This window comes from Paramisgurnus dabryanus, chromosome 9, assembly GCF_030506205.2.
Source record: "Paramisgurnus dabryanus chromosome 9, PD_genome_1.1, whole genome shotgun sequence".
NCBI classification, from domain to species: domain Eukaryota; kingdom Metazoa; phylum Chordata; class Actinopteri; order Cypriniformes; family Cobitidae; genus Paramisgurnus; species Paramisgurnus dabryanus.
In genome coordinates this window covers 7,137,310-7,149,625 of record NC_133345.1, presented here as the reverse complement: position 1 = coordinate 7,149,625, position 12,316 = coordinate 7,137,310, and the positions used below count along the sequence as shown (strand labels likewise).

General features: G+C 35.6%; 3 non-coding genes across 3 annotated transcripts; all 3 read left to right on the top strand.

Annotated features, from left to right (window-relative positions):
- Positions 1-610: 610 nt before the first annotated feature.
- LOC135765744 (U1 spliceosomal RNA) lies at positions 611-775 on the top strand. The gene has a single exon (XR_010541006.1). It is a non-coding gene; the product is annotated as a U1 spliceosomal RNA (small nuclear RNA).
- A 7,234-nt stretch (positions 776-8,009) lies between these two features.
- On the top strand, positions 8,010-8,200 carry LOC135765767 (U2 spliceosomal RNA). Its single transcript, XR_010541029.1, has one exon. It is a non-coding gene; the product is annotated as a U2 spliceosomal RNA (small nuclear RNA).
- Positions 8,201-8,983: 783 nt separating this feature from the next.
- Positions 8,984-9,148, top strand: LOC135765758 (U1 spliceosomal RNA). Its single transcript, XR_010541020.1, has one exon. It is a non-coding gene; the product is annotated as a U1 spliceosomal RNA (small nuclear RNA).
- Positions 9,149-12,316: the final 3,168 nt, after the last annotated feature.

The following is a 12,316-nucleotide window of genomic DNA, read 5'->3' as shown; positions in this document are numbered from 1 at the left end:
AATGTATTTAATTATTTTCTTTACAAGTTTGTGGTGGTGATCCGAGGACGAATTAAACATCCTCGACACAGCTGAAGGTGCAACAAAAGCGAAAGAGGCCGATTGGAATGTTAAAAACACCTGAAAACTTTTTTCACTACCCTTCATACTACAGCTGTCGAAAATCCACAGCAACGTCGACAGACCTGGAAGCATAGCTGTACTTGTTTAACTCACAACGACAACGGGTAAGTCATTGAGCCCTGTGTTTTTATTTATCCACGTTCTAAAATTGCTATGCTTTCGTTGTTTCTTGATTGCTCTGTACATTTCTTTGTTTCTATTCCACGTAAAGTTACTTTGTAATAACGAAACCATATATTTGAATGCGCAATTTAAATCCATTTGATTTAAATTGTTTCACATATTTCACTCTACACGGTTCAACCGGGCTGGAAACGGAATAAAAATAGGGTAGATCTCGAAGAATGTTTGGTCTCAGACGTGGCTTCGTGCGCTTTCCACCTGGTCACACACAGTAATGAAATGTTAGTCGGACGCCCTTCGGGGGCGCCGTTGATGTGATCGGTCACAGGAAGATGCGGCCGTCTGGCCTCAAAGGGTGTCGCTCATACTTACCTGGCAGGGGAGACACCATGATCATGAAGGTGGTTCACCCAGGGCGAGGCTCAGCCATTGCACTCCGGTTGTGCTGACCCTTTGCGAATTCCCCAAATGTGGGAATCTCGACTGCAAAATTTCTGATAGTGGGGGACTGCGTTCGCGCTCTCCCCTGACCTATGTGTTAAAAATAGATTCTTTTGTCGTTTTACGTAAAATCCAAGAGACATCTAACCACGGCCCAAGAATACATTAGTCATCAAAAAAGCGGCTATTCAACGACTACATAATTTCTAATAGACAGCGAATATGTGTCTAGGCTAAAACAAGGCTTAATTTGGGCTGTCAGTGAAAATCTAATAGACGTTTGACCATTCCAAAAGAATAGACTAGCCATTAAATAGAACCACAATCAAACGGCTACATGTCTAAGAGACAGTCAACAAAATAATGCTTAGATGATTCTTTTATTTCCAATATAAGAGGTTCTCGGGAATGGCAATCATCCAAACTAATAAATTATAAAGGCTTTTATAAGAAAATGACAACAGTTAAACAACATAGACAGCGTTGGGCAATACAAAATGCTAATAAATACAAGACAAATTGAAATATTGTACATGCATGTACATTAAACAAGCCAACAAATCTGCCAATGGGCTACGACAATTTTTCTTGAATTAAGTGTTTATATCTAGATTTGTTTCTTACCCCTTTGGCAGATTTATTTGCTTGTTTTAAGCCCAAATTCGCTTAAATTTTGAGTTTTTTTCTCCCTAAAGGCTAGGCTTATTTTCTTAGGGCATTTTGCTCATCAAAAAATGCATCTTATTTTAAGACTTTCTAGATATTTGTACAGTGAAAACAGTTCGAAATAACAAGTAAGAAATGATTTTTTGCAATGTATTCATTCATTCGCTACCCTTCATAATACAGCTGTCGAAAAACCACAGCAACGTCGACAGACCTGGAAGCGTAGCTGTATTTGTTTAACTCACAAAGACAACGGGTAAAGTATTTTCTTGATTACCTAAATGACTTGCCGTAAGAAAATAAGTTTAGGTTTAAGGGGGGGAAATACAGTTTAAAGGGATATTTCAATTTATGATGATAATTCTGTCATCATTTACTCATGCATACAGGCTTACAACAACACGAGGATTAGTTTTTTTCTGAGTAACACAAAAGAAGGTATTTTGAGGAATGATGGTAAACCCACAGCAGATAGTCACCATTGACTTCCATAGTAGGAATAAAAAAAATATGATGGAATTTATTAGGTACCATCAACCGTGTGCTAACCATCACTTTGCAAAATATTTTCTTCATCATTTATCACGCTACTTCCAAAATATTTTTTCCTACTAAGTCAATGTTTCATTATTTGCTTTACAAGCTTAAAAATGATGGTGACATGATTCCATGGTAATCACAAACAGTTAAACAAGTAAGATAATCACCATTACTTTTAAAAGCATTTTGAAAATTGCTTGCTTATGCTGGGAGTAAAGGTATTTCACGCAGTGCGCATCCTCTTTAAAAGGTAATGTATGCTTCTTTTAAAGCTGACACATTTGCCACATTAAAATAACAGAAATGTGTACTTTTTAAACTTTTTGGAGCCGGTGTGTCTGTGTTCTTGGGGCACACATCTACATGTAAAAGCAGAATTGCTTATTATTCTTCTCTATTTCTTGTATAGGTCAATTATGAGTGAAGAACCGTTCACCAAATGAAGACCGCAGCCAGGTGACGGGATTCTGTGGTAATCGCAAACAGGTAAACCAGTAAAATAATCATCATTTATTGTTAAAATAATTTTGAAAATTGAAGTTCTGTGTGTTCTTATTGTACTTTATTTATTTCTGCAGGTAAGCACCATACCGTAAGCTTCATTCCCTTTATAACAGGTAAGGTTCATACTGTTTTATTCTTTTGTACTGTTTTATTCGTACTGTTTTAAATCATTCAGTAAATGCAAAGTTAAACTGATGTGTTTTTAATCTAGATTTAAAAGTGTCTACTGTTGAAGCACATCTGATCTCTTCTGAAAGCTGATAATAACTAAATGCTGATGCACCTTGTTTTGAGTGAACCCCTGTTTTTTCTAAATGACCTGATCCTATTGCTCCGAGTAATCGGTTTCATATTCGATTAGCATATCTGTCATGTATTTCGGCCTGTAGCCATGAAGTGGTTTTTAAACAAGTAACAGTACTTTTTTAATCCATTGTCCATTGCAATAATCGGCCCTGCTGGTGATGAAAGCATGAACAAGTTTCTCTAAGTCCTGTCTTGAGACAAAACCTCCAATTCTGGCAATATTTCTGAGATGGTAGTAAAAGCAGAATTCCTTATTATTTTTCTCTATCTCAGGCTCTATGGCATATATGTCATGATTTTATTTGTCTATTTATATGTCTATTTACAAGGACTGCCTTGGCCAAACGTTATTGTTAATTAATATTGAAGCAGTTATTTAACATATTTCCTTTGAGTAGTGATTTGTGTAATGATCCATATATCTATTTTTATGTATATTTTTAACTTAGGAATGTGATTTTAAAGCACATATTTGTTATTGTATGACACCTCTCATGTTATGAAAGTAAAAAATAAATGTATTTTCTGATGTCTTGCATTTCTGTTTTTAAACTGTTAATCCTTATCAAGTCCTATACATTAGAAAGTGGATAAATAACAAAAATGTCACTCCTGACAGCTGATAAATTAATCGTTCTTTATAGCACCACTGAGGTGAGCATTTTTCAAGGCAAGATTCTTTATAGAACCGTATAAAAAGGTTCTATATAGTACCAAAAAAACGGGTTCTGCTATGGTTACAAGCTGAAGAACCCTTATTTGGTACTATTTAGGAGCATTTGTCTTTAGAGTGTTGCGTAGGTTCGAAACTTTCAATCTTTAAACCAAAAAAAAAGGGTCACACAGTTTTATTTGTGGTGTGGACATGAACACGCTGCAGGCATTGAAATGTAATTTGTAATTTATTGTCTCATTTCATATTTAACAAATAGAAAGCAAAGTGCTATTCAATCAGTTTAACTAAACAACTGGTGTTCCTCAATTTTGGGGCCTATTTTGTTCAGTATATCAGTTTTGTTCAGTTTTGTATGTGCATGCAAAAAGCATTCAGCGAGCAAATTAACTGAAGCTTTACCTTCGTGTTTCTTTTTGTATGAGTGATAACTGTTTCTGTATGTATTTGTATGGTTTTTTTACAAGTATAGAGTGAAATGCACACGGTGAGTAATGAACGCAGACCTTCAGTGCCGGATCTCTGACCCGCTAACTTCCATCCCGACAGCCAGCGCCTTCTCCGGATGCCATTGCGGTATCGCTCCTCGGCTTTTTGGGTAAAATCGAGTGGACACCGGGGACTACACGTTTGAATGGATTTTTGACCTTCGGCTATGGAAGCGAGGCTTGCTCCGTCCACTCCGTGCATCGACTCTGGCGCTTTCCGGGGACAAATAAGGTGAGTTTAAAACCAGAGTTTGCTTCTTTTGTGCGTGGTTGCCAGTTTGTTTGCCAATCCGTGGTCATAATATGTTCCGCTTCGTGGTTTCTCCATCGCTCAGTACTTTTCTGTGTTTCTATTTTACGTAAAGCTAACACCAAAACGATTGTGGAAAGCGCTATATAGATTGTTCTCAAAGAAAAAACGAGAAACAAACCCATGTGAATATGGGTCAAATTATCTAGGCGGAGCACTTCGTTCAAAGAAAAACGCAACAGAATTGTTTGCGTTGAACAAAGACAATGGTGCGTGCAGACATCGAATGTGTATTGTGGATAAAAAATGGCCAGTGGGGTGGGACAATTTTTCTTGAATTAAGTGTTTATGGGAAAAGTTAACGAATTTTTTCTTACCCTGTAGGCAGATTTATTTGCTTGTTTTAAGCATAAAATAACAGGAGAAGAAATTGTGTAGGGGGAGCAGAGGGTTTTTTTTTTCGTTCAAAGAAAAGCAGCGTGGCACGAATGAATGTTTGGCTGAAATGCTATCGTAATTTCCCCCTTAATTTTCCTTACAAACATGAAACCAGAGAGAAGGGCCAGTTGGCATCGAATTGCACCTTGTATTCGGTGATTGATTGAGGAAAAATATGCGTATGTGTATATATACACTTGTTTTGTTGAACAGAGACAATGGCCGCGTGCTCCAGCGTCACCTATATGCCTATTTCACAAAATGGCGCCTTTGACCGGAAGTAAGGAAAACATCGTTCAGGTTGCACCACTACGATGGCCACTCAATATAGTATGGACTGACAGCTGCTTTGTTTTCTCCTACACATGAATTTACTTGTAAAAATAACAATAACAGATATTGTCGATTGGTGTTATATTATTTTTTTAGCATTTCGTATTATCAAAATATATCATATGTTAGACAGCTGTCAATTTTAAATAAAATAACGAGACATACATAACTATTCGTGTCTGCTCCCGTTTATTGTAATGAGTCTGCACATTTGGAGAAATACTTAGACATTTTACTTCTTATTTCTTTAGACTGAATAATTATTTCTTATTAATTCCAAAGTATGAGACCCGATGATCTAATCGTGGTGTATGTGCTATTCCTCGTTTGTTTGCCTGCATCCATTGCTTTACGGCTTGCTTGTTGCGTTGAAATGCACATTTGATTTCTTTACCAGCATTGGATTTAGACCATTCAATGAGAAGAGTTAACAGCGTTTATTATGATTGATAAGCCCTCAACGGAGAATGAAGTCTGCATACATTAAAAGCCTTATTTTGTTTTTATCGTGTGCCTTCCAAAATGTATGCGACGAAACTTAAATCACGCAAAATATGAATGGTAACTAGACGTGCTTGTTGTGTGCAGGGAGTGCATTTATTTGTAAACTTTTGCTAAATCAAAATGGTTTATTTGTATTTGCTTTTTACCTGGGTTTTATCAGGTTCGCAGTCGGGACATTTTTAATCCATAGTGTATGGAGTTATCTAGTAGAAAATGATCTGCTGTTTTTTGGTAGAATGTTGTGTGAGCTAAAGAAACGAGGAATAAAACACACACCGCGATTAAAAAAATCAGATCTCATACTTTGTAATTGAAAATAAATAATAATTAATTTCAAAGAAATAAGAAGTAAAATGTGTAAGTATTCCTCAAAATGTGCTTTGGACTAAGTCTCCCGTCATCACAGCAAACGGGAGCAGACCCGAATAGGTATGTCTAGTTATTTTATTAAAAATTCCCAGCCGTCTGTAAATTCATGTTTGAAAGAAAAAAGTAAATGAATATCTTACTTACTGTTTTTGTCTTGTTTTCTAGTGAATATCTGACAATTCTTAAATGGAGATACATTTACTTGGTAAGCAAAGTGGCTTAAGATATTATGTATTGTAATAGAAAATTGTTATAAAAACGTTTTGTTTTTGCTGGGAATTCTTGTATATATTTCACAGCTATATAATTAATTATAATAACGCACTTTTTGTTGATAAACATGTTAAAAAATACATTAACACAGAATAATGTGGCAACAAATCAAATGTGCATTTAAATGCAACAAGCAGAAAATAAATAAATAAAGCAAATGCATGGAAAAGAAACGAGGAATAAAACAAACACCGCGATTAAAAAAATCAGATCGCATACTTTGTAATTGAAAATAAATAATAATTAATTCCAAAGAAATAAGAAGTAAAATGTGTAAGTATTCCTCAAAATGTGCTTTGGACTAGGTCCCCGTCATCACAGCAAACGGGAGCAGACCCGAATAGGTATGTCTAGTTATTTTATTTAAAATTTCCAGCCGTCTGTAAATTCATGTTTGAAAGAAAAAAGTAAATGAATATCTTACTTACTGTTTTTGTCTTGTTTTCTTGTGAATATCTGACAATTCTTAAATGGAGATACATTTACTTGGTAAGCAAAGTGGCTTAAGATATTATGTATTGTAATAGAAAATTGTTATAAAAGCGTTTTGTGTTTGCTGGGAATTCACAGCCATATAATTAATTATAATAACGCACTTTTTGTTTATAAACATGTTAAAAAATACATTAACACAGAATAATGTGGCAACAAATCAAACGTGCATTTAAATGCAACAAGCAAAAATAAATAAATAAAGCAAATGCACGGAAAAGAAATGAGGAATAAAACAAACACCGCGATTAAAAAATCAGATCGTATACTTTGTAATAATTGAAATAAATTATAAAAATCAACAGGTTTATATTTAAAACAAGTAAAAAATATCTGCCAGCGGGGTAAGAAAAATAAACGTAATTCTAGTTTCAACTTAATTCAATAATAAACTCAATTTAGGTTTATTTTTCTTACCCCACTGGCAGATATTTTTACTTGTTTTAAGCCTTAACCTATTACATTTTAGAATTTATTTCAGTAAACAAGACTTAAATTCTAAGCCACTTTGCTTATTAAGTAAATGTATCTTGATTTAAGAATTATTTTTTAACTCGAAAACATGAATAAAATACTAAGTAAACGAACAGATTGGGATGTTCAAAACACTTAAACATTTTTTTTCACTCTACCCTTCATATTACAGCTGTCGAAAAACCACAGCAACGTTGACAGACCTGGAAGCCATGATATATTAGCAGTTTTTAAAATAAGTTAAATCTAGAATCCTTATTGGTTTTAGATACTTAAAAGCAATGAATGATCTTCTTTCTTTTGAATTGATTTGGTATTATGGAGGAGCTCTGTGTCTGGTTATTGAAGATGATTTCGTCTTTGCTCCTATGTTGGCTTATTTTTTGTTATTTCCGTTACTATATATATATATATATATTTTTTCCCCTTTGTTTTTTCTGATTTGAGGTTATGAAAATGTTTTAATTTGTAATAAAGGTTTTTTGAAAATTCTAAATTCTCTCTCTCTCTCTCATGAGCGTGGATCAGTTCCTGCATCAAGGAAAAAATGCGCATCCTGGTAAATTTCAGAAGTTAGACGACTGAGCTGCAGCGGACAGCGTAAGATTTATGAAAACACATTTGAGAAGAAAGGCAAAGCATGTTTCACAGTTAATCCAAGACCATAATGACAATTTTGCGCTCTGTTTCCCGAAGCTCGTGGAGGCGTGGAGCAGCATACACAGTTAAGGTATGTGCGATCTACCGGCATTACCTTTACGATCGACGTATTGGATCTGCAAGCTGCAAGCAAATTAACTGAAGCTTTACTTCATGTTTCTGTTTGGTTAAGCGATGACTGCTTTTTCCCAACAGTTTGTGTGTGTTTTCTGCATGGGTTTAGAAAACATGAACTTCTGATCTGCTAGCTCAACGTTCTACCTCTGTAACGTATAGAGTTAAATGCCCGCTAGCCTCCACCCCAAAAGCCAGCGCCTTCGCCGGCTCCCCCTTTGGCTGCGTCTATTCCGGTATCGCTTCTCGGCCTTTTGGCTAAGATCAAGTGTAGTATCTGTTCTTATCAGTTTAATGTCTGATACGTCTCCTATCCGGAGACTATATGTTAAATGGATTTTTGACCTTCGGAAATGGAAGCGGAGCTTGCTCCTTCCACTCCATGCATCAACATGGTATTGCAGTGTTTCCATGAATGGTGCGCTCCCCTTCTCGGGGACAAATAAGTCAAATACAAAAAAAGAATTTGCTTCTTTTGTGCGTGAATGACGGTGTTTTTTCTAATACGTGTGTTTCTTTAAATTGCTGTGTTTTCGTTGGCTTTATTGGTTTAACGAAAAGCTTGCGTGGAAATGAACACGCTGATAAAGAAATGTTTTTGTAATGTATTTAATTATTTTCTTTACAAGTTTGTGGTGGTGATCCGAGGACGAATTAAACATCCTCGACACAGCTGAAGGTGCAACAAAAGCGAAAGAGGCCGATTGGAATGTTAAAAACACCTGAAAACTTTTTTCACTACCCTTCATACTACAGCTGTCGAAAATCCACAGCAACGTCGACAGACCTGGAAGCATAGCTGTACTTGTTTAACTCACAACGACAACGGGTAAGTCATTGAGCCCTGTGTTTTTATTTATCCACGTTCTAAAATTGCTATGCTTTCGTTGTTTCTTGATTGCTCTGTACATTTCTTTGTTTCTATTCCACGTAAAGTTACTTTGTAATAACGAAACCATATATTTGAATGCGCAATTTAAATCCATTTGATTTAAATTGTTTCACATATTTCACTCTACACGGTTCAACCGGGCTGGAAACGGAATAAAAATAGGGTAGATCTCGAAGAATGTTTGGTCTCAGACGTGGCTTCGTGCGCTTTCCACCTGGTCACACACAGTAATGAAATGTTAGTCGGACGGCCTTCGGGGGCGCCGTTGATGTGATCGGTCACAGGAAGATGCGGCCGTCTGGCCTCAAAGGGTGTCGCTCATACTTACCTGGCAGGGGAGACACCATGATCATGAAGGTGGTTCACCCAGGGCGAGGCTCAGCCATTGCACTCCGGTTGTGCGGACCCTTTGCGAATTCCCCAAATGTGGGAATCTCGACTGCAAAATTTCTGATAGTGGGGGACTGCGTTCGCGCTCTCCCCTGACCTATGTGTTAAAAATAGATTCTTTTGTCGTTTTACGTAAAATCCAAGAGACGTCTAACCACGGCCCAAGAATACATTAGTCATCAAAAAAGCGGCTATTCAACGACTACATAATTTCTAATAGACAGCGAATATGTGTCTAGGCTAAAACAAGGCTTAATTTGGGCTGTCAGTGAAAATCTAATAGACGTTTGACCATTCCAAAAGAATAGACTAGCCATTAAATAGAACCACAATCAAACGGCTACATGTCTAAGAGACAGTCAACAAAATAATGCTTAGATGATTCTTTTATTTCCAATATAAGAGGTTCTCGGGAATGGCAATCATCCAAACTAATAAATTATAAAGGCTTTTATAAGAAAATGACAACAGTTAAACAACATAGACAGCGTTGGGCAATACAAAATGCTAATAAATACAAGACAAATTGAAATATTGTACATGCATGTACATTAAACAAGCCAACAAATCTGCCAATGGGCTACGACAATTTTTCTTGAATTAAGTGTTTATATCTAGATTTGTTTCTTACCCCTTTGGCAGATTTATTTGCTTGTTTTAAGCCCAAATTCGCTTAAATTTTGAGTTTTTTTCTCCCTAAAGGCTAGGCTTATTTTCTTAGGGCATTTTGCTCATCAAAAAATGCATCTTATTTTAAGACTTTCTAGATATTTGTACAGTGAAAACAGTTCGAAATAACAAGTAAGAAATGATTTTTTGCAATGTATTCATTCATTCGCTACCCTTCATAATACAGCTGTCGAAAAACCACAGCAACGTCGACAGACCTGGAAGCGTAGCTGTATTTGTTTAACTCACAAAGACAACGGGTAAAGTATTTTCTTGATTACCTAAATGACTTGCCGTAAGAAAATAAGTTTAGGTTTAAGGGGGGGAAATACAGTTTAAAGGGATATTTCAATTTATGATGATAATTCTGTCATCATTTACTCATGCATACAGGCTTACAACAACACGAGGATTAGTTTTTTTTCTGAGTAACACAAAAGAAGGTATTTTGAGGAATGATGGTAAACCCACAGCAGATAGTCACCATTGACTTCCATAGTAGGAATAAAAAAAATATGATGGAATTTATTAGGTACCATCAACCGTGTGCTAACCATCACTTTGCAAAATATTTTCTTCATCCTTTATCACGATACTTCCAAAATATTTTTTCCTACTAAGTCAATGTTTCATTATTTGCTTTACAAGCTTAAAAATGATGGTGACATGATTCCATGGTAATCACAAACAGTTAAACAAGTAAGATAATCACCATTACTTTTAAAAGCATTTTGAAAATTGCTTGCTTATGCTGGGAGTAAAGGTATTTCACGCAGTGCGCATCCTCTTTAAAAGGTAATGTATGCTTCTTTTAAAGCTGACACATTTGCCACATTAAAATAACAGAAATGTGTACTTTTTAAACTTTTTGGAGCCGGTGTGTCTGTGTTCTTGGGGCACACATCTACATGTAAAAGCAGAATTGCTTATTATTCTTCTCTATTTCTTGTATAGGTCAATTATGAGTGAAGAACCGTTCACCAAATGAAGACCGCAGCCAGGTGACGGGATTCTGTGGTAATCGCAAACAGGTAAACCAGTAAAATAATCATCATTTATTGTTAAAATAATTTTGAAAATTGAAGTTCTGTGTGTTCTTATTGTACTTTATTTATTTCTGCAGGTAAGCACCATACCGTAAGCTTCATTCCCTTTATAACAGGTAAGGTTCATACTGTTTTATTCTTTTGTACTGTTTTATTCGTACTGTTTTAAATCATTCAGTAAATGCAAAGTTAAACTGATGTGTTTTTAATCTAGATTTAAAAGTGTCTACTGTTGAAGCACATCTGATCTCTTCTGAAAGCTGATAATAACTAAATGCTGATGCACCTTGTTTTGAGTGAACCCCTGTTTTTTCTAAATGACCTGATCCTATTGCTCCGAGTAATCGGTTTCATATTCGATTAGCATATCTGTCATGTATTTCGGCCTGTAGCCATGAAGTGGTTTTTAAACAAGTAACAGTACTTTTTTAATCCATTGTCCATTGCAATAATCGGCCCTGCTGGTGATGAAAGCATGAACAAGTTTCTCTAAGTCCTGTCTTGAGACAAAACCTCCAATTCTGGCAATATTTCTGAGATGGTAGTAAAAGCAGAATTCCTTATTATTTTTCTCTATCTCAGGCTCTATGGCATATATGTCATGATTTTATTTGTCTATTTATATGTCTATTTACAAGGACTGCCTTGGCCAAACGTTATTGTTAATTAATATTGAAGCAGTTATTTAACATATTTCCTTTGAGTAGTGATTTGTGTAATGATCCATATATCTATTTTTATGTATATTTTTAACTTAGGAATGTGATTTTAAAGCACATATTTGTTATTGTATGACACCTCTCATGTTATGAAAGTAAAAAATAAATGTATTTTCTGATGTCTTGCATTTCTGTTTTTAAACTGTTAATCCTTATCAAGTGCTATACATTAGAAAGTGGATAAATAACAAAAATGTCACTCCTGACAGCTGATAAATTAATCGTTCTTTATAGCACCACTGAGGTGAGCATTTTTCAAGACAAGATTCTTTATAGAACCGTATAAAAAGGTTCTATATAGTACCAAAAAAACGGGTTCTGCTATGGTTACAAGCTGAAGAACCCTTATTTGGTACTATTTAGGAGCATTTGTCTTTAGAGTGTTGCGTAGGTTCGAAACTTTCAATCTTTAAACCAAAAAAAAGGGTCACACGGTTTTATTTGTGGTGTGGACATGAACACGCTGCAGGCATTGAAATGTAATTTGTAATTTATTGTCTCATTTCATATTTAACAAATAGAAAGCAAAGTGCTATTCAATCAGTTTAACTAAACAACTGGTGTTCCTCAATTTTGGGGCCTATTTTGTTCAGTATATCAGTTTTGTTCAGTTTTGTATGTGCATGCAAAAAGCATTCAGCGAGCAAATTAACTGAAGCTTTACCTTCGTGTTTCTTTTTGTATGAGTGATAACTGTTTCTGTATGTATTTGTATGGTTTTTTTACAAGTATAGAGTGAAATGCACACGGTGAGTAATGAACGCAGACCTTCAGTGCCGGATCTCTGACCCGCTAACCTCCATCCCGACAGCCAGCGCCTTCTCCGGAT